General features: G+C 41.5%; 2 pseudogenes across 3 annotated transcripts; one reads left to right on the plus strand and one right to left on the minus strand.

Annotated features, from left to right (window-relative positions):
* Positions 1 to 7,119: 7,119 nt before the first annotated feature.
* Positions 7,120 to 9,459, plus strand: LOC149848073 (L-type lectin-domain containing receptor kinase S.4 pseudogene; annotated as a pseudogene). Its single transcript, XR_016434356.1, has one exon. The product of XR_016434356.1 is annotated as an L-type lectin-domain containing receptor kinase S.4 pseudogene (transcript).
* Positions 9,460 to 12,575: 3,116 nt separating this feature from the next.
* LOC149848074 (phosphatidylinositol 4-kinase gamma 5 pseudogene) lies at positions 12,576 to 19,409 on the minus strand (annotated as a pseudogene). 2 transcript variants are annotated; one of them, XR_016434384.1, is made up of 2 exons: positions 19,097 to 19,409; positions 12,576 to 15,322 (listed from the first exon to the last, which is right to left on the minus strand). The product of XR_016434384.1 is annotated as a phosphatidylinositol 4-kinase gamma 5 pseudogene, transcript variant X1 (transcript). The 2 variants fall into 2 exon arrangements; XR_016434409.1 differs by having other exon boundaries at positions 18,855 to 19,381.
* Positions 19,410 to 26,885: the final 7,476 nt, after the last annotated feature.

The raw sequence follows: 26,885 nt of genomic DNA on the forward strand, positions 1-26,885 counted from the left end.
CACGCATGTGCAGTTTACTTTCATCATGTTCAGTTGCTTTCTAGATTATACTTTGAATTCTGGTACATTTTAGATTTATCGATTTGTATGTAACTAGAGCTCATTTTAATCTAAATTTTTTACTGCAACTTTATGCATATGTCTTCATGCTCTCCACCAAAAATCAGATCATTATGAGTTTGTTTGATCTACTTTAAAAATCGAGATTCAAAACCTGTTATTTTGCACTGTCAGGATTTTAGCAGAATCAGGACCAACTTGCGGGAGTAATTTCTCCCTAACCAGAGATGATCTTTCCAATCCGTAAAAAGGGTTGTTTTTTAAATTGAATCTAGTTTGTTCATACCAAATTTCAGCGATTTATATGATGTTTTCATACCAGTTTTGGGTCAAAAACCATAACCCTGTCACCCTGTGTCATTTTAACGGCTCAGATTTTGATCCATATTGTTTGAATTTTATTTCCCTAATGGGAGATCATTTTTCAATTCTGTAAAACGGGTTCTCTTCGTTTATGTGTCTAATTCATCCTTGTAAATTTTCAGAATTTTTCATTGTCAATTATTATTTTATTTTGATTAAATACCAGAACCTTGTATCCAGATTTTATAAATGTTCTGATTTTAGCCCTCATATCATGACTGTTGTAGCACTTTTTCAACAAATTGTTATTTGACTGACAATATTCTTCAGCAAATTATTGTTATAATTTTTTTGGGTATCTAATGAGTCTCTACTATGATTTGTAGTATTTTTGGGTCTCCAACGAGCCTCACAATGATTTATAGGGTTGTCTGGTCTTTTAACTATGATTTATAGTGCTTTGGGGTCTCCAACGAGCCCCACAGCGATTTGTAGTGTTTTTCGGTCTTTTAACTATGGTTTATAGTGTTTTCGGGTCTCTAACGTGACTCACAGCGATTTATAGTGTTGTTAGACCTCGCTATAGCGATTTGTAGTGTTTCTCGCTAAACAATACAGCGATTTGTGATACAAATCGCTATCCGAATCAGTACCAACTTGTCAGGGTCATATCTCCCTAACCAGAGATCGGATTTCAAATCCGTAAAAAGTGGTGTCTTCGTTATGAAGTCTAGTTCATTCCTGTAAATTTTCAGCGATTTCTATGGTCATTTGGTACCCCATTTAATTCTAAAACCAGACCCCTATCAGTCTGCCTTATTTGAGTGACATAGGTTTTTATTTCATTTTGTAAGAGTCATATCTCCCCAACGGAAGATCATTTTTCAAATCCGTAAAAGGGTTTTCTTTCTCTATGTGTCTAGTTTATATCTGGAAAGTTTTATAACTTTTTATGCTCATTTAATATTTCAAACATGTTAAAAACCGAGACATGTCTCCAACAAGTTATAATTAACTTCCATCCACTCACTTAAAACAGAATAGTAACATGTCTCGGTTTTTAACAGGTTTGATATATCAAATTAGCATAAAAAGTTATAAAACTTTCCAGATATAAACTATACACATAGAGAAAGAAAACCCTTTTACGGATTTAGAAAATGATCTTCCGTTGGGGAGACATGACTCTTACAAAATGAAATAAAAACCTATCACTCAAATAAGGCAGACTGATAAGAGTCTGCTTTTAGAATTAAACGAGGTACCAAATGACCATAGAAATCGCTGAAAATTTACATGAATAAACTAGACTTCATAACAAAGACACCACTTTTACGGATTTGAAATCTGATCTCTGGTTAGGGAGATATGGCCCTGACAAGTTGGTCCTGATTCAGATAGCGATTTGTATCACAAATCGCTGTAGTGTTTAGCGAGAAACACTACAAATCGCTATAGCGAGGTCCAGCAACACTATAAATCGTTGTGAGTCTCGTTAGAGACCCGAAAACACTATAAACCATAGTTAAAAGACCAAAAAACACTACAAATCGCTGTGGGGCTCGTTGGAGACCCCAAAGCACTATAAATCATAGTTAAAAGACCGGACAACCCTATAAATCATTGTGAGGCTCGTTGGAGACCCAAAAATACTACAAATCATAGTAGGGACTCATTAGAGACCCAAAAAAATCATAACAATAATTTGCTGAAGAATATTGCCAGTCAAATAACGATTTGTTGAAGAATTGCTACAACAGTCATGATATGAGGGCTAAAATCAGAACATTTATAAAATCTGAATATAAGGTTCTGGTATTTAATCAAAATAAAATAGTAATTGACCATAAAAAATTCTGAAAATTTACAGGGATGAACTAGACACATAAACAAAGATAACCCATTTTACAGAATTGAAAAATGATCTCCCATTAGAGAAATAAAATTCAAACAAAATGGATCAAAATCTGAGCCTTTAAAATGACATAGGGTGACAGGGTTATGGTTTTTGACCCAAAACTGATATGAAAACACCATATAAATCACTGAAATTTGATATGAACAAACTAGATTCAATTTAAAAAACAACCTTTTTTACGGATCGGAAAGATCATCTCTGGTTAGGGAGAAATCACTCCCGCAAGTTGGTCCTGATTCTGCTAAAATCCTGACGGTGCAAAATAACAGGTTTTGAATCTCAATTTTTAAAGTGGGTTAAACAAACTCAGAATGATCTGATTTTTGGTGGAGATCATGAAGACATATGCATGGAGTTGCAGTGAAAAATTCAGATTAAAATGAGCTCTAGTTACATACAAATCGATAGATCTAAAATGCACCAAAATTCAAAGTATAATCTAGAAAGCAACTGAACATGATGAAAGCGAACTGCACATGCGTGGATGTTCAAACATGAGATCTAATGCCTTAAAATATGACTCCACAACTCTTCAAGTTGAATGATGCTACCCACGTTGGGAGGAGCCCCCAAACCCCCCTCCTGTAAGGGCAAAAACTCTAAATCAGGCTTCACAACTCATCAAGTTGAACGGTGCTACAGTTAGTGTGCAGGTCAGTCGGTGTTTGATGAAGAAATATTGGATCGTTTGTTGGATGTGCACAGAAGTAGAGAGAGAAGGGAGAGAGAGTGAGATGAGGTTTTACTCATCTCTTGTAAGGGTAAAAACTCTGAATCAGGATCTACAACTCATTTAGTTGAATGATGATACCCACGCTGGGAGGACCCCCCAAACCCTCCTGTAAGGGTAAAAACTCTGAATCAGGCTCCACAAGAGTCAATGTGCAGGTCAGTCGGTGCTTGATGGAGCAATGTAGGATCTTCTGCTGGATGTGCACAGAAGCAAAAAGAGAAGGGAGAGAGAGAGTGAGAGGGTTGATGTTCATGGCCTCCTCCAGGGGAGATTTCTTTCTCGGATAATCCTGCAGTGCAAAGACTGGGTCTTAAATAATCATCTTTGGGACACTTAAGTCTTTTCAAGAATCCTTCCTTGATTTCTTCTCTAGAGAGAGATAGGGTTTTACAGTGTTTTACGGAGAAAGAAGAAGAAGACTTTGAAGAGTCAACATCATCCTTGACTTTCTGGATGGAGGACATGTTTGTCCTTTTTTTGAACTGTTTGTTTTTTCTTTTTTGAATGAAAGGCATTTTTGTCATTTTCTCAAACCATCACTTTATGAGAAGAATAGCAAGAAAGGGTACTTAAGTCTTTGCAACAACACTAGAGTCTGATGCAAAGTTATGTCAATATACACGGGAATACGAGCCCCATGTGCTTGTATACGTGGTGCTCATTCAAAGCCCCGAACACAGACGTGGGATTCAGTGAATCATCGGGGGGGAACATACACCACCCTCTCGTAGATCACACACCGTCTTTGACAGATGGGAGTCAGATCCGGTAACGTAAACAAGTGTGTCGAGCCATCCCCTTTCCATCGGGTGGGGCCCAGCATGGGGATACACGTGCGTAGTTCATACTTCATACTAGGGGAACTCAATGCAATGCGCATGCAGAAAATCACAATCTTGCATGTGCCCTCAACTATAAAAGAAACAAAAAAAAAATCAGACCAAAGCACAAACAGATGCAGTCAGAGCATAAACATTCGTGAGAATGCTTAATAAATTAGACAAAAGTATACCACACAACTAAATTAATTTTTATAGTTAATTCGGTTTCAGGGTTTGATATTTTTATGATAAACTTTATGATTGATTAAATCATTTATATACTAAAAAATATCAATTCTTATTTTTCTTGTATTATTCAAAATTTATATATTTTTAGTTTTTAAGTCTAATCCAAGATCCATATCTGAGGCTAAAATCCATAATGTACAAGTTCAAACACTCATATGATTGGGCAGATCAAGGGTACAAAATGAAGTTATTCAACCCATTATCCATTATCCGTGTGTTCATGTTGTCCGCACTCTGCCTAAAACAAATGCTAGACACACGGAGCATAACTTCTTGTACAGTAGAAACAAACAAACAAACAATGGCTTTAGCACAGAATAGACAAAACATGAATTGTGTCTGTAATCTGTCCAATCTTAGACGAGGCATCAAACAATGCCTTATGTGCCTCCAGCCAGCATTTCATATTCCTCTCAGAAACATCAAAATGCAGGCCCCACTCAGAATCCACTTGGTGTCCTAAATATTGTCAAGACCAAATGTAGTTTGACGTCAACATGCTGACGAATAGTTGCCTTGTCTAGGAAAACACCAAAAAGATAAATGAAACCCACCTGCTAAGGAGGCGATTAATTGAACCCTTCATTTTCAGTTGCCTCAGTAAGGTTGTGCTACCAGTAAGATTTTTACTCGAGGAGTAAGGAAGGATCTCTCTCTCTCTCTCTCTCTCTCTCTCTCTCTCTCTCTCTCTCTCTCTCTCTCTCTCTCTCTCTCTATCTATCTATCTATCTATCTATCTATCTATATATAAAGATGCAATTCTAACCCCCAAAGAGATTTGGCATAGTGGGATGGGGGCCTAGGCCGCTAGGCAGGTAGTCTAGGTTCAAATCTCATGAGCATCGCCACTTAGGCAAGCTGAAGCATGGTCTTCAGGGGCAAGGAGTTAGCCTATGGAGTTGTATGCTGCTAGAACAGTGAGCGTAGGTACTGCAAGCAGAGGCAGCGGGGCTAAGTCTCTGATCCTGAGAGTGGTTACTATGTGTAAATATAAAAAAAGGTGCAAGCTTCAATATTTTTGAAGTGTAAAGTTAAAAAAAGTTAGAAAAACATGTAACTATTAAAATAAAGTACCTCATTAATTATAAAGCATAAGTAACAATCCTTCCAAATAATCATGAAAAAACTAATATATATTGCAAATTATGTCTAAATGAAATAGAACATATAAAAACAAAATTTGTCTAATCAATAAAACAAAGAAAATAGTCTATCGGAGTATATAAAAACAAATTAAGGAAAATAATTGCCTTCTTTAATTTATTTGTCCAACATATTTACAAGCACATACAACAACTAAAATTCAATCAAACAAATACGAAAAACAACTGAAATCAATCACACAAAGAAAATAGCCTCTATTAAAATATATAAAAACAAAGTTTGGTTTGTACAACATGTATACACACATAACACTAGAATTCAATCAAAATATTAATAAAAGAAAAAAGTAACCGGAACTTATCACGCAAAAAATATTTATCAAAACATATAAGAAAAAATTAATTGTATTCAATTAAAATTTTTGGTCAAAAGCATCCTCCCTTTGATTTTTTTTGTTTCTTTTTTGACAATTTAAAGTTATGAACCCTAGTTTTTTTTCTTGGCAGCATATCTATAAATAATGATAAAATTGAAAATTATCATTTTGTAATTTTATTTTTATATTTATATTTTTCAGCAATATCTGTGGGTAAGGTTTATGGATCGGGCTGGCATGACGTTATATATATATATATATATATATATATATATATATATATATATATATATATATATATATATATATATATGTGTGTGTGTGTGTGTGTGTGTGTGTGTGTGTGTGTGTGTCATTGAAGGCCCAATCCTCAGACGCAGGCATGCCCGATTCTGCACTTTTTGTTTTTTTTGTTTTGGTCTTTAGCGGTGGGCTGCCTGCTAAAAAACTTTTTGGTAAAAAATGGCATTTTTTCTGCCATAAATCAGTGGAGAATAATCATCGGACCATCACCAAACACTTTAGGTATTTGATGATACAGTCTGCTATATATATAGTCATTAGAATATGAGAACTAAAAAAATGAGCATTTTCAATACTTTTTTTGCAAAAATCAACCATGTGGATGTGCTTGGCATGGTGAATTTGGTAGGAATCAATCATTGGATAGTGTATATTTTCGATAAAAAAATGTGCTTTTTGAATACTTGAATAATGATAATGATTATGAGCTATTGATTTTAAAGCCTTAAAAAAATCTAGTTTATGCATCAACGTTGAATGATTCAAGATAGGGTTCTTATAAAAGCAGGCATGTCAGTACCGTTGGATTCAAGAGAAAAGAACAAAAAATTGTGGTTCATACATCAGTTTTCATATTTCCGGATCTCATGTTCCAGTGACTCATATATATATATATATATATATATATATATATATATAGAGAGAGAGAGAGAGAGAGAGAGAGAGAGACCACTACTAAACATGTCCTTTCCCCCATTCATGATGCCCACAAAAATACCCAAACCCCGAAGAAATTTAATGAGCCTTAACGTCGGTAGGTTTCCTTACACTTGCTTTATTTTCTTGTCTGTACATCATAACATGGGCAGAAAGGTTAGATTTTAAGCCATAAAGAAGAGATGATAGATGTCTGTGGATTTAACGGTAGGGCTTGCATTGCACGGACCTAACAAATGACTTCAACAGGGGAAGATGGTTGTTCCAACAAATTACTTCAATAACGTAGAAGAAAAACTGACTAGCATGATAAGAAGGATTCGGAAAAGTCAAACGAATCTGTAAGTGCTGTCAAAGAGAAAGCAGAAATCCATATATCGGCAGAAATGAACCTACCTTGAGAGGGCATGTCCAGTTGCTTCCGCTTCATAATGGCACAACTAAGAGCCAAGAGAGGGGGGCCTGCTTCATATTGGCTACTTGAGCTACTCAGTCTGGCCCATTATTTCTCTGTTTCGTTATTGATGGTTACAGCAATGTGGAAAAGTCAAAAGCTTCGCTTCTCTATACAAACCCTCCCTCCATACCATTTGAAGGCACTCAACTGAAGCAGTTCTACTGAAACCAAACCAAATGCCGGTAGGCCTCATCGAGCAGGTTGAAGAATAGGTGTGAGCTTCTCTCATGGCATACTTGAACACAACCCCCAAACCACCATGTATCCTTCTTCTTCTTCTTCTTGTACATCTCACCAAGCCTGTAACTTCAATTGCAAACAGTTTCATCTTCACTAATGGCTTTCTTCAAGACAACCTGACCTTAACCGATCAGTCGATCATAATTTCCTCGGGAGCTCTACGCCTAACCAACAATTCTCGCGTGGAAGACGGCATGGGCCACGCCTTCTATCATGTTCCTCTGCAATTCAAGTATCCTTCTGCTGTTGCAAACAGAAGTGCATCTTTTAGCACTCGTTTTGTCTTCGCAATTGTCTCTGAAACCGAAGAATTGGGGGGACGTGGCTTTGCCTTCGCCATCTTGCCCTCTGCTCGACTCTCAAAAGTTAAAGGTGGCGACTTTCTAGGCCTTGTTAGCGAGTCTAACAATGGTAACTTCTCCAACCATATGTTTGCTGTCGAATTCGACACATATCAAGCACGATGGTTGAAGGATATCGACCACAACCACGTCGGTATCGACGTCAACAGTGTGATATCCAACACTTCCATCCCTGCGGCTTACTTCACGGATGATGGCAAGAATAAAACAGTTGATTTGCAATCTGGAACGCTGATCCAAACATGGATAGACTACAATGGGACTGACAAATTGCTCAATGTAACCATAGCTCCAGTAGCACATCGTCCTTTCAAGCCTAGCAAGCCACTGATATCCTATAACATTGATCTATCCCCTGTTCTACAGAAATTTATGTACGTTGGTTTCTCTTCTGGTACGAAGATGTTCGCCAGCGAGCACTATATCTTGGCATGGAGCTTCATGATCAATGGAGAAGCTCAGGAACTGGACCTCACCAAACTCCCCAAAATCCCCAAGATAAATAAAACACTATTGCGGTCTAAGTTATTGCCATATGGTAGCACCGTCATGCTCTTGTTTATGATAACGGTAGGTAGCATTTCTTATCTGTTGTATAGGAGGTGGAAACTAACTTCTGAGACAATTGAAGAGTGGGAGCTGGACTACCCACATAGGATGGCCTACAAAGAGATCTATAAGGCTACCAAAGGGTTCAATGAGAAGGGCCTATTGGGCAAGGGAGGATTTGGTATCGTTTACAAGGGACTGTTTCCCAGCAACCGCATGGAGGTTGCAATCAAGAGAGTTTCTCATGACGCCAGCCAGGGACTCAAGGAGTTTGTTTCAGAGGTATCAAGTCTAGGGAGGTTGAGGCACAGGAACTTGGTTCAGTTGCAGGGATGGTGTAGGAGGAATGAAGAGCTACTTCTTGTGTATGAATTCATGCCAAACGGTAGTCTAGACACTTTCCTCTTTGACGCGAAGAGGAGGTGCCTCAACTGGGAAGAAAGGTTCAAGATTCTCAAGGGAATTGCTTCAGGACTTCTGTATCTGCATGAGGGATGGGAGCAGGTTGTGGTGCACAGAGATGTGAAGGCCAGTAATGTACTACTGGATGCTGAATTGAATGGGAAGCTGGGGGACTTTGGGCTCGCGAAGCTTTACGAGCACGGGGCTAATCCGCAGACGACACGCATTGTGGGCACGTTGGGCTACATGGCACCAGAGCTCTCGGTCGCCGGCAAGGCAACAACGAGCTCGGACGTCTTCGGCTTTGGAGCATTTCTTCTTGAAACGGCTTGTGGGAGGAGGCCAGTAGAGGCCATGAGGCCTAGTGATGAGGTTGTGCTGGTGGATTGGGTGCATATGTGTTGGAGGAGAGGAGATATACTCTCTGTGGTGGATGAGAGGCTGGAGATAAGGTATGTGAAGGCAGAGGTAGAGCTGGTGCTGAAGCTTGGAGTGCTGTGCTCTCAGGCAGCACCTGAAGCTAGGCCAAGCATGAGGCAAGTGGTTCAGTTCCTCAATGGAGATGCACCACTGCAAGAAGTCCCCCTGGAGAAGCTGGTCATGGAGGATGATCTAGGCTTTGACCAACTAGTCCTAGCATATCCTCCTTCTGATCAGTACACCTCAAAGTCTAGTTCATGCTTTGAGAACTCTAGCATCTCCAGGGACTTGCATGGATCTTATAGTGGATTTTAAATTTGCAGTGACCAAGTGTTGCCAACATCTTAGGCCAAGTTGCAGAGTCTTAATTGTCTTATTTGGATTATCTATCTATCTGTTTTTTCTCTTCCTTTATAGAAGTGTTTGTATTTGTGCAATGTGGTAACTTTACATCAGTTATGTACTGCAATTAATTTTATTAATTTGCCTATTATATAATCTACAAGGGCATGGTTGAGTAATGTAGTGCAGGCTTCTCACCCTTGGCTAGGGGACAGATCGATTTGTCCTAAGATGGAAGGGACTTCTCAAGTTCAGAACCAGGAGGGTTCAGGAAATAAGGGACAAACAAAGGCAGAGATTAAATGGGGGTCATGAGGCACTGCCCATCAATCTGTTTGTTTTATTCCGATGGAAGGCACTTTCACGGTAAAGGGCACAAGTCTCTAAAACTCCTGCCAGCTAGGCTTTCCCATTAAAGTTATTTCATATTGAGAAAAGGCAGGAACGGATTTTAATATGATTCAGGAATGATTTCCTACTATTTTGACCATGATGAACACATCCATGGGATTAGATTTTAGTCAAAACTGTCTCCCAATAAGTTTCAACTAAGGAGTTCCTGGACCACGAGGTATCAAATATTTTCTTTTTTCTTTCGACAGAGAAAGCTGGGGTTAGGCAGACCCCTACCAGTTATAGGGCAATACCATTTGCGGTTCGAACTTTTAACGTCCCAGCACAAGGTAACTTGTGCACAAACTACCAGACAAGCGGAGGTGTATCAAATACTCTCATAAATAAATGAATGATAGGATCAGGACAGAGAGTGGCGTAATATTGAGTTCAAGATCAGGAGAAAACTACCTCTAGCATCTACTTCTATGACCGAAAGCAGGAACAATGGAAATTAAGCAATTCTAACCCCCATTGATGTGTTTGGCATGAACCATTATTAGGAATCATCACCCGAATCATGCCTTTTGGATGAAAAAAATGATACTTGGAACCTCCATGCTTACAAAGATTTTGGGTTCTCGATTGTTCAAAGCTCATAAAAACCTACACATGTTGGGATTAAGTGCTCCAAGAGCTGATCCCTGTAACATCATGCACAAGATCACATCTGTATAGTCAAGAAATACAAACATCATTTTTTTCTACTACTGGTTTTGGTGAAACTGTCCTTAAAGATGCGATCTACAGGTTTTGTTTAATGAAAATCAGCCCTTGGGTTGTTTGACTATGACATCTGAAGAACTTTAACAAGGCTTCAAAAATCAACAGCCAATGTGATATTTAATGTACTCAAAATTATGTTGTCAAAAGAAAATAAAACATGGGTGAAGAATCATTCCCTAACATTTGGAACATGCTGCACGTATCTAAGTTGATCAAAACAAATTTTCAAAGGTGACGACTCCGTGAAGCAGTGACCAAAATCTCTTGCAATGGGCGATTACACCAAATGGTGCATTCCACACCCATAAAGTGTATATAGATCGTTGCTACCCCTAGGGGCAGATTGGTTCCCTGAGTGTGCGTTATGTGGTAAGGTCCCTTCCTCAAGATCTCGGGTCTTGGCTTGGTTAATTTTGCATGATAGGGTTCAGACTCAGTTATTTAAAGAAGTTAGGCTTTCAGTTTCTAAGCTGGTGTGTGTTGTGTCAAACTATTGAAGAAACTACTTTTCATTTATTCTGATCCTACCCAATCTTTGTGGCCCTATTTAACAGGATGTGGAGATCTCCGAACGTAATTGTCAAAGAGGAGTCTTTTGCACTTGATCTGCTCCCGAGCCCTATTGAAATTAGACGATGCAAGCGGTGGAGACTGATCTGGAAGACATGGTTGCTTACTACTTGGTGGTTTGTTTGGATGGCACGCAATGATGCTACTTTTCGTCAAATTCCGGTCATCCTTAATAATCTTGTCCATAAAATCTTGGTTGATGTATATGTGATTCTATGTATGCATCTTAGAGACCTCTCCTTCTTGTTTGTTGCTAGCTGTCTATAGTTTCTTTTTCTTTAGCTTTTGTTTTTCTATATTTTTAGTTTTGTTTTCTATTTTGTTCGGTTCATGGGTTCAACATTTTGTTGATCTTCATGAGTGATAATGTTGATCTTCTTTCGTCTCTCTCTCTCTCTCTCTCTCTCTCTCTCTCTCTCTCTCTCTCTCTTTCTCTCTCTCTCTCTCTCTCTCTCTCCATACGCACATATCACGACCGGCTATAGGTATAATCAAAAGGGATTTTTGTATTTGTTTTTTGGGTAATCTAACCCTCCAGATCCAAATTCAGCAGCAAATACATGGATATACATCCCAAGCAACACTTGCCACTAGTCATTTTCCAAAATCCGATGCAATGGGGCATAACATCCATTGGGATAACATAACAGTAAATAATTGGAAACAGAGTAGGCCTTGTATAGAGCAATGGATTGCCCTAAAACAGGCATTCCAACTGTTAAATAATAGAATAATAAGAGTAGGAACCAATCTCACAAATAGGGGTGGCAAAATCTGACACGACTCGCCAACCCGCTTCTTAGTCGGGTTCGGGTTTGGCTTAAACAGGTTTGTGCCGTAAACGGGTCGACCCGCCTTCGTGTTAGGGGTATGCCAACTCGTCAACTCGTTTGACCCGTTTAATAAACGGGTTAGGCGAGCGGGTCCCGTCAACCCACAACCCGTTTATATTTAAAATGGTTTTTTGGGATGATTAAATTCGCAACCTGTTTGTAATCCAAACTTATAATCGTGTCGACCGATTTTAAATATACACGACATATTTAAATATTTAAAACCTGCTCTGCAGATGTGACAAGACTTGAAAGCAATATCATTAAGAGAGAGAAGTGAAAAGTTAATGGCAGAAGTGACAAGACTTGAGAGCAATAACATTAAATGTTCTCATCTGAAAAAACGTTAATTTTTTTTAACATCAACTCAAGTTAAAAGTATAACTCTTTTTAATTTCTTCTTACTTAAAATAATCCCCCCTCCTCCTTCTTATTTCTTACTTGCAACATCTTTTAACGGAGAGATATAATCGTGTAGGGTCGATCCGACCCGTTTATTAAACGGGTTAATCTTGTCGAGTCGGGTTACCCGTTTAATAAATGGGTCGTGTTCATGTTTGCCACATCTGACCCGTTTAATAAACGGGTCGGGTTCGTGTTGAGGTGTTCTGACCCGCCAACCCGCCACGATTGCCACCCCTACTCACAAGTAAACAATTTACAGCATACTAAAGGCAACAATGCTACCTCGCGCAAGACAATTTGAAGATCAAAAAAATTTGGGAGAGGATTAAGCACACAAACCAGAGTAGATCAATGAGCCAGAGTCAACAACATTAGTTAAAAGCTGTAATTAATCTAGAGCATATGACATAATTTGGCTCGCAATAAACAAACAAGTATTGCAACCCAAATCCATACAAATTCTAAAAAGTCCATGTCCTAAGGCTCAGGACTCTGCACATTTTCTGACACTATACAAATTTTTCTTTTTTTTCTAGTTTATTCATAAGATTTTTTCTTCTCGTAGCTGGCAGCCATAGGAAAGGAAAAAAAAAAGAAAAGGAAAAGAAAAGGAAAGCCCTATTCAAACCTACTTAGCTGACACTGATGCATCCTCCTCCATGAAGTGAAAGAAAATATTTACACCATGGACACCAGCAGCACCCACATTTGCTTCTACAAACACCCTAACGACACTCCATTCTGAACTAAAACTAGAAAACAGATAGCTAGCAAGCCAGACCTGCAATCGGCCTTCAACCATTACTTGCTTCTTTATACACAAACAACACCATCATCTTCTAACTCTCAAAATTGGCAGGACGTGCCCAGCCTCTGCCTCTGGTTTATGTTCCTGCCTTTCCTCGCCTCAAAAGCACCCTGCAACAGCTCCCGGAACTTGTGCAGGAATGCCCCCCATTCGCGCGAACTCATGTCGGATAGTTTCACAAAGCTTGCCCCAACTTGGACCTGTTCCTCGGCACTCCGTCTGTTCCCACCAGCAACAGACCCATCTCCCCAAATGCCCCCATGGCGTTGATACTTATCAGTGATGTCCATGCTTTTGAAGGATTTTGAAAGTTTACGGATTGATTCTTTCTGTGCAGAAACCACTACTGCTTCCTCCCGACTATCCTCCATTTCTTCCATTTCCAGTCTCTCATCTAATTTGGACAAAGGGCTTTTACTATTTCCACCCTTTGGAGAAAGAAAACTTGAAGCAGGAAAATGTTTGAACCCAAAGTTCAGGTTAGGAATGAAACTAGAATGAATATATGATTTGCTCTGATAATCAACCTGAGAATGTTTTGGCTGATTGAACTCTTCCTCACAGTCAATATGGAACTGAAATTGATCCGAGCCAAGCTCCTCACCTTCTTCCAGGTCATCAGAGAATGATTCTTCCTCTGCCACAAGCCTCATTGCTTCAATACAGACAACCTCCAGCTCGCTAGGCTCCTCTTCCAACCCATGAAACTCACGGCTCATCATTCCTCCTATCTCTGCAAGGCAGAGCCCAAAGCCTGCTGCTTCCTTGAGAAAAATGGTACACAGAATCAGTACATGTAAGCATGCCTCCCGAAACATTGGCAATTCAGCTTTGAGCAGCTCTGCATCCTTGAATGGATCAAGCTTTGCAATGTAATCAAGCTCATCATCTGAGAAGGGAATTGAGGTTTGAGGCCAGTGCAGCCATTCAAAGTATGGATCCTCCAAATCTTCAGGGAGACACATCCCATGGTCAATTGGGATCAGTTCTACCTGACCAAACCTTCCAACCCTATCAAGCTTCCTAACCAGTAGATTGCCTGAATGTCTATCTGTGTTTAAAATTCGAATATCCAGTATTCCAATCCTATGCACAGCAGAAACTGGGAAACTCGATGTCCCATGGTCACCTGCATCAAAATCATGGGGCATAAACTGCTGCAAAGAAGCAATCTTGCTAACTTGATTCCTGTTTCGGGTTCTGTTACTGTTAACACCTTCATTGATGCAAAAAACTGAATGAGTGATCTTCACAAGAACAGTAGGTGGTACATTTGCAAAGTTATCATAGTCAAGAAGATAAGCTGCAACTTCTCTGATCCCAGTCTCACCCACTCTCACAGACCTCTTCAAACCTGGCTGACCAAGAGCTTTACCCACAAAACCTTTTGGGTTATTAGGAGCAAAGGGTTCTTCATCAGTTGGTTTCACAATAGCAACACTTTCTCCATTAATGTTTCTGAAATAGTAAGCACCACCGAGGCCACTGTGGACAGGAATTGGATCTACACCACTTTTGATTGCCTTGACAACATCCTTAACCAGTTGCTTTGTTCTGGAACATTTATCAGAGCAGCATAATACCTCAATTGGACCACTATGGTCTCTGTGTTGCAGATCCTTGCTGGTAGGTGACAAACAGGGAGTAGAAGAGCTCCTGTGCATGACATTCTTTGTCAGGCGCAGGGCAGCATCATTTCTTACAGCACTAAGGTCATTCTTCAGCACAAGATCCCCAAAAGTGAGACAGCTCTCTTCTGTTGGCACATGGAGAGCTAGCTGCATCTTTCTCTTCACAGTGTGGACATTGTCTCCCCTATCCAATTCAATCCCCAAAACACACCCAGTGTCTGTCTGAACAAATACACGCCTTCTTCTAACAGGCTTCCCTGCCATTCTCTGATTAGCATGGTATTCACTGCTGAGAGCACCATTGAAGACCGCAACAGTCATTTGAGTCTGGACAGGGCTATCCAAATTAGGAGACATGGACAGAAGACAGAAGATTGCCTAGGTCAAGAAGGCAGGTGATGAAAACCTTTTCTCCCGAGCAGGTGCCGAACTCCAATGTCGACCCTGCTTCAAAGAGGGAAAGATGGATAGTTGCAGTAATGATCATGAAGCAGTTATGGAAAATTGCACTTGCTATCCACAGGCTCAAACCACTGCGATATCAGATTAGATATCCAAATAGAATTGAAGAATTTTCTACATTGCAGAAGCCATTTCATTCACCATGTCACATAAAAGTTCCTTTTCTACCCTCACCATCAGCTGGAGTGGCTGTAAAACCTGTAAGATGTTTTTGTGCATGTTAGAAAACTGAGAAAGAAAGACGGGAACAAAATATAGAGAAGAATAGCCAATTCTTCTGAACTGTTATAATTAGGAAACCTAAAGAACCATAAATGATGAACCATACAGGCACAAAACTACATGTAATCTAAGGAAAATAATGACAGCAAGTTAACAAAAGAGATAGCCTTATATGACCAAAATAATAACCAAATACATCAGCAATTATTGGTTACTGAATAAAACAAATTCTAAATGAATTCAAGGAGGAAAAGAGAAATGGTCTTCGTCAGTGATCAGAATTTGATTACGCTACTAAAGTTACAGACCTGAACAAATGTGTTCGGTTAAAATTAACTTTGATAAGAAGTTAATTTAACAAATTTCTTATTCGTTGTACACATGATTTAACCACTAGTTTTCTTCCACATATTTCTGCAACCAAATCAACAGAGGAGTTTAAGAAATCCACAAATAACAAACATTTGAAAACTAGAATTCATAGAAAAGGACAAACCTGCTAATTTGCTTTGCACTCACTACAAGACCATGAAGTTGCTTACTTTACATATGTGTGTGTATTGATTGTGGAGTCTCATAAAAGTCATAAAGCATCATACCATATGACATTATATGAAACAACGATACCTACTCAAGCTTAGATGTCCTTGTTTTCTTGCTTCTTCTCTTATTGCTTTCGGATCTACTTTGCTTCACCTCTTTTGTGGCTTTTTTTTGGATCTTTTAATTAGCTTCAAAATGTCTTTCTCATTCTTTTGAATCAAAACAGGATCAGATCTTGATAATTTTTTTGTCTAATACACATACTTGGTTCAATGAGATACTTGTAAGGACTTTGGGGCAGTTGTTGAAAGCCTGAGTCTGCATCTCATCTCTTTAGGTTCCAAAATTCATGTATGGTTATTGGGTCTGAATCATCCTCTTTTAAAACTATAGATGGGAACTGTTATAAGTTTTAAGAAGTTGAAAGAAGTTGAAAGTAAACCTATGCTTGTCTGGGAGATTTGGTGGGATGTTTACAAGTTAGCAAACACATAGCAAGCAAAATCTTCTACTCTACAAAGAATTTTATGTTTGTACTAGATACATAAACAGAATAATAAAAAGATTTATGTCCTTATCCGTGTTTTCAATTTTTGGATGATTGGATGAGAGACAGGTTGAGAAATTGGTAGAAGTAAACAAGACATTTGAATGGATGCTAATGACTAGCTTGACAAGCCCATGCCAAAATCTGATTGTGGTTAACAAAGGGAAAGCTTGGTTGTAGTTCAAGAATTTGCAAAGCTTAGGTGCATTTTTGGGGAAAGGCTAAAACTTAAGTGCATGCTTGAAATTTCAAAGAAAATGGACAAAGAAACTCTCCATCTATTGTTTATTTCAGTTGCAAGGACATTGTTATCAATAGAGTTAATTTTCTGTTATGGCAAGTTGGAATAACACCTCAATTATTATCTAGAAAGTGTGCCAGCATCAAAATGAGTAGAATGGGAAATTTGAAGTACATTGAAGTACCCAAGATACAAATTCAAATAACACCTAGACTAAATATAAATCAGTAAATCTCCAGTGAACTTCATTCAAAACCATAACACATGCAGTTTGTATTTGAGGCAGAAGGAAAAACATCCAACAGAACTTGTATTTCTGAAAACATCCTAGAAACTCTAAAGCAACTCAAACAACAGTGCCATCCTACCCTAGACAGTATAAAAATACTCAAATAAAAGCAACATCAACAGACCTTCGACAGCTTTAATCATATGCAAGAACCCAGGAACTAAGATCAGAAAAAGAAAAGGAACAAACAAATTCCAGAGATATATTAACAAAGCTTCCACAAATTTCTATGTAGATAAACATAATTCCATTAAATGAAATCACATGTGAAGCCTAACCAATGGAAATTTAAGATGTACATACATAGGTGTATGATTGCAAGAGGACAGAGGTATATGGTACGATGTGTATATTTGACTACAAAAAGATAACATCGTTGGGAGCTTAGGACCTTCCATCTTAAATAGGCAAAAACTATAATGATAAAAGTAGATTTTCTATTCAAACTATAATCTTGCCTTTCTTGTGAAAAAAAGACATTTCCACAAAAGCCATGTATTAAGAACCCTCCTAGACCCATAGACCTAACAAGATCAACCATGCGCCAAGGAAAAATCCAATGAAACCATTAAGCAAATATATTTCACCCCAATCTGGCTCCAAGATCTTATACACAAGAGTGTCTCGTCAAAGCACAAGTCAAAAATTAACTTCACAGAACAGTCAAACCACTTCTGAACTGAACTGGCTATCCTACCAGCGCAGTTACCAGAGGAAGACTTAGTGAATATGAAGAACTCCAATAGTATTATGATGTTCAAATTTCAATGAATGACAAGAGAGACATATAAGTCTGAATCCCTTTCTATGATCCCGTGTAGATTTCAGCGTTTTGCAGTAACTTCAAAAGAATTTTTACATAAATTCCAAGATAAATGAAGAAAATCTACCAAATCCATATAGGACCCAGAAAAGGAATAACAGAGCAGTAGAAGATTTACCAAATTCCTTTAAATCCACAGAACTCTAAATAATAATATCAGAAATTCCAGTTCGGCTAAGCAAAGTCCCATAAGATTTATAAGATTTTTGTGTCAACTCAAGAACAAGTGACAAACAGAAAAAAGCGTGTCTTCATTTCCAAAAACTCAGTGATCTCCTTTCCCTCTAATGATTCAGGCAATACATACTTGTTTAACGAACTCAAACTAACAAGTCCGATCAAAGTAGAACTCTACCATTATATGCTAGATCAGAGAAAAAGCCATTTTATTGGCTTGAAGAACGTTGTGCTTGCCTCCACCTTTAAGAACATAAAGAACTACTGCTGCTTCCAAAGAATTACAAGTGCATCCAAATATAAGAATCCACCATTACAAAGGCAGAGAAAATAAAAAAATCACTCTGCTCTTTTGACCATGTATGTGGTACCTTATGACTGACGGAAAACTTCTGCTGTTTAGACTCCAAGGAAAATAATCCGTCTGAAGCCTACAGAAACACTAACACTAAACAACAGAATTACAAAAGGACAGAGAGCTACGCATCTTCCTCTGAATTTAAACGCATGTCCACTATTATTTGCAAAATTATACACTATTTCAATTCAAAACTCAAGGAAACTAATCAAATTATGGTGAGAAAATAAGTAGAAGCAGACAGAAATTTTGTTGCTGGACCCTAAGTCGGAGTAACTGGACCCAGTAAAATCAAACAAATGTAACCAATACCCTAACTCTCCACACCGCTGAAAATACAGGACTGATAAATCCACTCCTCAAAACCTACTCAATTTCCACAACTATTTGAAAAGGGAAAACATAAAAGCAAAAAACCCATCAGATCCACTTTAAACTATTACAGGATCGAACTCGCACATTTTCCCCCATTTCCTACCGGTATCGACAAGAAATTCCAGAAATTTTCACAAAAATATAAAAATGCTCACCCGCTCGGGCCGGAAAATAAGCATCAAGAGATCCAAATTAAAAAAAAAAACACACAGAGATCTCTCGAGATCTTCATCTCGCAGAAGCGAACTACATAAATACACATGTATCGGCCATCACGAAACAGTCCAAGAGAAAAAAGAAAGCAATCCCGTCAGCAGAACGAAAGAATAACACCTCCGATCTACAAAATCTCATTCTCAAACAACAAAAATCAAGGTCACAGAAATCTCTTACGCACTCCTCCAAAAAATCTCCACCAATTCTAAGTTCGGAACCTAAGCAAATCTCCGCTCGCTAACTCTGCATCGCTTCCGCCGTCGATCTCGCCGGAGGCCTGAGATCGATGGCCGGAAATCGAAAATCCAATTCCAGACCGATCGACCGTCAATCTCACTCTCTCTCTCTCTCTCTCTCTGAAGAGGGGAAGAAAGAAAACAGAAAGAAGGGAGAACCCTTCCGTCTGCAAACAAGCCCAAAGGGGGAAGGGGAAGGAGGAGAGGAGAAAAAGGAGACCCTCGCCTTCTCTCTCTCTCTCTCTCTCTCTCCTCAACAACTTAACGCGACGGAAGGAAAGCGATGGGCGTGATGGGGACATCATCTGTGGTTAAGAATTAACCGCGGTTAACTGACCGGGTTGCCCTCACCTCTCTCTCTCTCTCCCTCTCTCTCCCAATCGAAGCCTCTAGAAACCCGGGCATTCCTCCGTCGGATCCCATCTCGACAGGCTTCCTACCGTCCGATCATCAGGGGCCCCTACCATACGGGATGATGTGACGTGGCCACCGATGATTGGGAAGAGCGGCGTGAACGTCACTGTTGTGGGGCCCTAACGTTGTGCCTCCACTGCCGGTCAAACGGAGACGGGAGATGGTTCAGTCCATCAATTGAAATGTCTAAAATATCCCTTGTATTAATCAGCTTTGTTAGCGAATCGGGTTTGGTTCGGATATCAACAGATAACACTTTTCCGGACCAGATTATCTGAAAGGGCGGATCCTAATTGGGTTTTACGTATAAATTTACATCGTGAACCATTTATGTATCAAATCCAAATCCAGTTATGCTAATTGCTTAAGAGATGCGACCTGCTGAACTGGTCTTTCCCATGGTAATGAAGGGCAAAGAAGGTAAGCGGGTTATCTTAGTCGGCCCAGGATCAAGTTAGCACGATTCTTAGACGGGTCGGCCCTAGTGACTTGGGGAGGAGAGATTGGAGTTGTGGACCTTTGACTTTCTAAAATTTAGATTTGCTTCGGTCAGAGGATTCCGGGTCGTAAGGCGGTTGAGCAGAAACTGGATCCTCCGACCCAGCTTGGTTCTGATGTTGATCCATTAGTGTCAAATTTTTATCGAATTTCCACAAATCGTGTTAGGGCTAGGTTCAACCTTGGATCCAAATAGGTCAAACTACATGCCCACTGTTTCGGAGTGCAGATCAGGTCAGTGAGATATCTTAAGGTCCATCAGATGCACCCCTGTCCTGATCGGGTTGGAAATACTAAACCCAGATGGATGTCCAACCACTGCATAGATCGGCCAGGTGGAGGAATCAAATATCCCTAACGCAGCGTCGGGTCTTTTAGGGTGGCCCCGATCCATGAACACTGTAAAAGATCCACCCATGTCCGGGTTGGGTTCAACATAAGCTTTCCCGTCAACGGAAGGTCACCTTTGTCTAGCATCATGTCAATGGCCTCCCGCACGTGGCCGAGTCAGACGCACGTGTGCGCTATCCAATAGAATCAAAAAATAAATAAATTAAAAAGAATCTGACAAGTTTAAAAAAAAATGGCCAATTATCGGAGTTTCTTATACAAAATCAACGGCTTTACTGAGTGCCACGTGGGATAGATTCTTCGGCCTTCATGGTGCTACACCAGTACAGCCACGTGTCGTCATCCGGCATCCTGTGTCGCAGCCGAATCTCCTCTCCCCGCACAATCATGCAGCGGTCCGCACAGCGTGTCCCCCGCCTTCTCTTACAAATACCGCCTTCCGTACTTTTGCAGTAGAAGGTCTAAAATGCCCTCGTCAATGCCCAAATGCCTTTTCATTTAGGGTGCACCTGAACACGACCAAGAGATCAGTGAATCTCAATCAAAAAGTCGGATCAGATGTGGAACCTGCTGCAGATCCAATACTCAAGCAAACGAGGGATCTCAAATTTGAGGATATATGATCTTTAAAACTACTCAAATACATTGTTTTCTAAGGAAGTCGGCCAGATCTCAGAGATCCCGAACAATCAAACGCACCGTTAATGTGCCGCACCTTAGCTACGATATAACAGACGCTTGAATCAAGGGTTAACAGTTACAGGTGAACAGTGAGAAACAAATTTCGATCAAAGAAAAATAATTGAGTTAAGATTACTACAAAGTTGGTAGTAGAATAAGATAGCTAGACTGGTTAGACTGGCGCTATCTCAACCGAGGCACCGTGAATACCATACCCCAACTTATTCTATCACAAAAAAATAAATCGCTAATAAGCGGACCACAAACAAGGTACATTGAATCAATTTGACTTGGTAGATTAAGTGACAAACCTTCAAATTTAGCATGAAATTGGTTGGAAGCTGCTTCTCAAAATGAAACGAATGAATATGAATGTTAAGTTGTTAATCTGCCAACTTGACATTTTGACAGTTGCAAATTTACCCAAGAAAATGAAAACTAATTGTGCTAAAAAAACTCTATCATGTTCATGCTTCAATCACCAATTGTACCCATCCTTGTCTTGGTGTGCCGAGCGACGACATAAAGACAAAAAAGTAATTGTGCAAAAATGGTTCGTTGCTATAAAAAAACTGGATTAGTACAAAGAAAACCTTGATTAGGCATGTGCCAACAGTACCAAGATGAACAACTAGTACCGGTCCACAACCTTTGGGGCATGTTGGACAATTTAAAAATTGTTCGGGGCTTGAGAGACTTTTTGCTTTTTTCTTACCGCCCCTTTGTTTGCTCATAGTGATTGCGTGCTCAAGGGAGCACTGATTGTTCTCGGTGGGGCCCAACCATGAACTTTTCTTGCTCGACATGACCCACCCCAATCATTCACATGGCATTATAGTGGGGCCCACTTCCGAACCATCCCAGCAACTACCCATAAAACGCACAAGCCTGCACCTGTGTGGGACCCATCTGGATCCGAAAGAATCTAGATCCGGGTTCATTACCCAATATCATGTTTACGCGGAGCTGTGTTTGGATTATGGGGACAAAATTGATTCCTTGGTGCCTTTGTAGTTTGTATCATGCAAATCCAGGAATTGGGCGAAATTTTCACCGAAATCTAACCATCCGTTTGATTTTCCGGAAAAAGGGAAAATATGGGAAGTTCTCGTCCACATTGTCTGAAAGTGGAGCGATAAGATCCCGTGAATTGGATCCATCGAAGCACTGGAATTCCAGGCAGGGAATTTGTAGCCATTTAGTACAAGGGAAGCATGTTCGGGTTCTCATTCTTTAGCCAGATCCGCTCCTGGATCCACATCTGACTGCACATTTAGGTTGAGAACTTAGTCCCAGTTGAGGGCTTGCCTAAGTTGGATGCAGAAAAATCCATACCCACATGAGCAGTTCTCCTGTTTATACATGTAAACAAGGGGTTTCTTTCTGTCACGGGCCTATTTCCTTCAATGGGCCAGCGCGGCGCGACGGTCCTTCCTTACCGCCGCAAGCCTACTCGTTAGCTCGCTTGCCGGTCGCGGAAGCTTGTAATCAGAGTGCAAGAGAGCAAGAGAGAATGGAGGGAGAGACATTGCAATCACAAGGAGCAATCACAACGAGGGTGAACAAAAGAAAGCTCAACGCATTTAATTCATTCACAATTTTGCCCGCAGGCTATTACAGTTCAAGTATACGGGCTGCCCCTTCGGGGTATTGATTCACCTGAACCGGGCAGCTTACATCAGACTCAACAAAAGCAAAACAGACTCTAAGCGCAACTGTACACTGTAAGTCGCAAGGGAACATGCTCCCCCCTTCAAATCATGCGCCGTCCTCGGGGCCATCTGTTTCGTGGTAAGCCCTGACTTCAGCCGGGTAGCGGCTATTAATTCGAAATGCAGGCTCCCACGTTGGTTCCGCTGTTTCCTCCCACTGCACCAAGTATTTCTTCGCTTGCCCCAAGTAGTTGACCTTGTGGCGAAGGATCTGACTGAGGTGCTTCTCGGCCCGTTGTGTTGTCGAGGCCCTCTGCATGATGGGAGCGCGTTGCGGCACATTGCGTTCCGGGTCTCCATCATCTGGATGGAACTGCTTGAGGTTGCACACGTGGAACACCGGGTGCACCTTGAAGTCTGGGGGCAACTCCAGCTTGTATGCCAGCTTGCCCACCTTCTTTGTGATGGTGAAGGGTCCCTCATACTTTCTTAGTAGTCCGCGGTGCCGCCCGCGGAAGATGCTTGTGCGACCAGGATATAACTTCACCAACACTTGGTCCCCAACTTGGAACCCTGCGGGCCGACGGTGTTTGTCCGCCCACTTCTTCATTTTCTTTGCCGCTTTGTGTAAGAATGTCTTCGCTAACTCATTTTGTTCGTGCCAGTCGCGAACAAACTGATAGGCGAATGATGGCCTTCCCTTTTCCTGTGTGGCAAGAGTGTGCGGGGTCAGTGGCTGCTGCCCCGTGGCTATCTCGAACGGACTGTGGCCTGAAGACTCGCTCTTCTGCAGATTATAACAAAATTGTGCCACATCAAGGAGCTTCACCCAATTTTTCTGATTGGCACTAACAAAGTGCCTAAGGTACTGCTCCAGGATCCCGTTGATACACTCTGTCTGCCCATCTGTCTGCGGATGGAAGCTAGTTGAAAACAGCAACTCAGAGCCAAGTAGCCGAAATACTTCACTCCAGAACTTGCCCGTGAAGCGAGCATCACGATCACTCACAATGCTCTTTGGTATGCCTCAGTGCTTCACCACATGCTTTACGAACAACTCAGCAATCTTCTCTGCAGGGCACTCCTTAGAAGCTGGGATGAAGGTGGCATACTTTGAGAAACGATCCACCACAACCAGAATAGAACTGAGGCCCTCTACCTTTGGTAGACTAACAATAAAGTCCATGAAGATGCTATCCCAAGGACGTTCTGGAATTGGTAGAGGCTCAAGGAGACCGGCAGCCTTCTGATTTGTCCCCTTATCCTGCTGGCAGATGAGGCATGTCCGCACATACCCCTCAACGTCGTCTCTCATCTGCGGCCAATAGTAGCCGCGCTCAAGGAGTGCTAAGGTCCGCTCCTGACCAGAATGGCTGGCCCATAGTGTATCATGGCACTCCTTGAGTAGCTCTCGGCGAAGGCTTCCCCACCGTGGTACAAAGATGAGTCCCCCTTTTGTTATGAGGAGGCCATCTTGTAGCCAAAATCGCCGAGTCTTCCCTGCCTGCGCCAGAGAAACAAGGTGTTGTGCGATCGGATCCTGCTGCGTACCCTCGCGGATGCGGCTCAGCAGTGCACCCTCCAAATGCACTTCAGAAGACTCCGCATGCGCAGCTGCCAGTTCAGCCCTACGGCTCAGGGCATCCGCCACAACATTGGTCTTTCCAACCTTGTACTCCAAGGCAAAGTCGAACTCAGCCAAAAACATCTGCCATCGAGCTTGTTTAGGCGTCAACTTCTTTTGTGTCTGAAAATAGCTCGTGGCCACATTGTCCGTCTTGACGACGAACTCGGCACCCAAAAGGTAGTGCCGCCAGGTCCTGAGGCAATACGCAATGGCGGTCATCTCACGTTCGTGCACTGTGTAACACCTCTCTGCATCCTTCAGCTTGCGACTCTCATATGCGATCGGATGACCATCTTGCATAATAACTCCGCCAATGGCAAAGTCTGAGGCATCAGTGTGGACTTCGAAGGGTCTCGAATGATCAGGCAGTCGCAGCACCGGCTCCCTCATTAAGGCTTTCTTCAAGCCATCAAAGGCATCTTGGCACGCTCCTGTCCAGAGCCATACCCGATTCTTCTTTAACAAATCCGTGAGGGGCGCAACAATGAGAGAATAACTTTCGATGAAACGCCGATAATAGTTTGCCAAACCAAGGAATGACCGCAATTCTGGCACTTTGCTTGGCGAAACACATTCCTGGATGGCCCTTATCTTCTGCCCATCCATATGCAGCACACCACGCCCCACAACGTGGCCAAGGAAGCTGATCTCCTCCTGCCCGAAGAGACACTTCTCTCGTTTGACACAGAGGTCATTATCCTTCAGCACCTGAAACACTGTTCGCAAGTGCCCGACATGTTCCTCCATGTTGCTGCTGTAGATCACGATATCATCCAGGTAGACTACCATAAACTTGTCTAAGTAAGGATAGAATATCTGGTTCATCAAAGTCGTGAAAATGGCTGGAGCATTTGTCAACCCGAATGGCATTACTAGAAATTCGTAAGCACCATAGCGAGTGACGCAAGTTGTTTTCGGCTCATCACCTTCGGCAATCCTCACCTGCCAGTAACCCGATCGCAGATCTAGCTTGGAAAAGATACGGGCACTGCCTAGCTGATCGAACAAGTCTGCTATCAATGGCAATGGGTACTTGTTCTTCACTGTGACCTTGTTCAAGGCCCGGTAATCCACACATAACCGTTTAGAGCCATCATGTTTCATCTGAAAAAGGACCGGGGCACCAAATGGGGCTTTTGATGGACGAACAATGCCTGCGTCCAACATCTCGTCTAGCTGCCTGCGCAGCTCCTTCAACTCTGTTGGCCCCATACGGTATGGAACCATTGCGGGAGGCTTTGCTCCCGGGGTCAACTCAATCTTGTGGTCGACCTCGCGTCTTGGCGGAAGACGCTTTGGCAATTCCGGAGGCATCACCCCCCGAAACTCCTCCAATAGAGGGTCTAGGGTCGGCGGCACTGCTGCTTCTACCTTCCCTTCATCTGCACGCACTGCAACTAAGAATGTCTGCTCCCCATGCTTGACACCCTTCTTCAGTTGCATTGCTGATAACACTGAAGACTTGCCTTTCTGCGTAAGGCACTGCACTGTGTAGGACAGGTCTGATCCCATGATCGTCAACGTGTTAAACTTTGGCAGCATCATCACATTGTGGCTTCGCAGAAACTCCATACCCAGAATCACCTTGAAATCGTCTAGGGGCACCACAGAGAAGTTGGCTTTGCCGACCCAACTCCCCACTTGAGTAGCCACATCTCTTGCTTCACCAAGGATGGGCTTGGCCTCAGAGTTTACTGTTTTGATAGTCCTCTGTTTTGGCCCAGTTTTCAAGCCCAACCGCTCTGCCTCTTCCCGCGAGACAAAGTTGTGTGTGGCCCCGGAGTCTACCATTGCCGAAGTAGACTTTCCATTCATAATGACTTATACGTACATAAGTTCCTTACTGACCTGCATGTTCTTAGCTGCGCAACTTCTAGCTGCGTTAATCGATCGCATGGCGCCCATCCTCGGTTGCATGGTCTAAGTGTCACTGCCTTCAGTATCGCTGCATTGGCTTGCCCGTCGTCCTTTACAAGGCGCTTTGGGCATTGCCGGACGATATGTCTATCACCACAGAACCAACATGTCACAACTGCACCCTTGTTGCTATTGTTATGCTTTGTGTAGTTCTGTTTCTTTTCGGATTGATGGCGTGTCGACGCCTCACCTTTATCGTTGCGCTGCTCATCCTTCTTGCCTCCGTGGTCAGGCTTCTTCCCAACTTTGGTTGATGGGGTGAAAGGCTTGCGCTGAGTGTCAACTAAGCGCTCAGCCGCCACATATGCATCTTCCAAAATACGGGGGTTACTTCTTTCCACTTCAGACTGTGCCCATGGTTGAAGTCCCACAATGAACCAGTTGAGCATGTCGTCTTCTGGCATGTTAGGTATCTCCAGCATAAGCTTCTGGAACGTTCTGACATAGTCTTGCAACGAACCAGTATGTTTGAGCTCACGAACCATCTGGTAAGCCTGTCTCTGCGCATTTCTTGGCATGAAGTAGTTGCGCAACTCTACTTTGAAGTCGTCAAAGGTGTCTATCACACATTGACCCCTCTCCATGTCATTGCGT

The sequence above is a fragment of the Nuphar pumila genome, chromosome 1 (genome assembly GCF_984573655.1).
Source record: "Nuphar pumila chromosome 1, dmNupPumi1.hap1.1, whole genome shotgun sequence".
In the NCBI taxonomy this organism is placed as follows: Eukaryota; Viridiplantae; Streptophyta; class Magnoliopsida; order Nymphaeales; family Nymphaeaceae; genus Nuphar; species Nuphar pumila.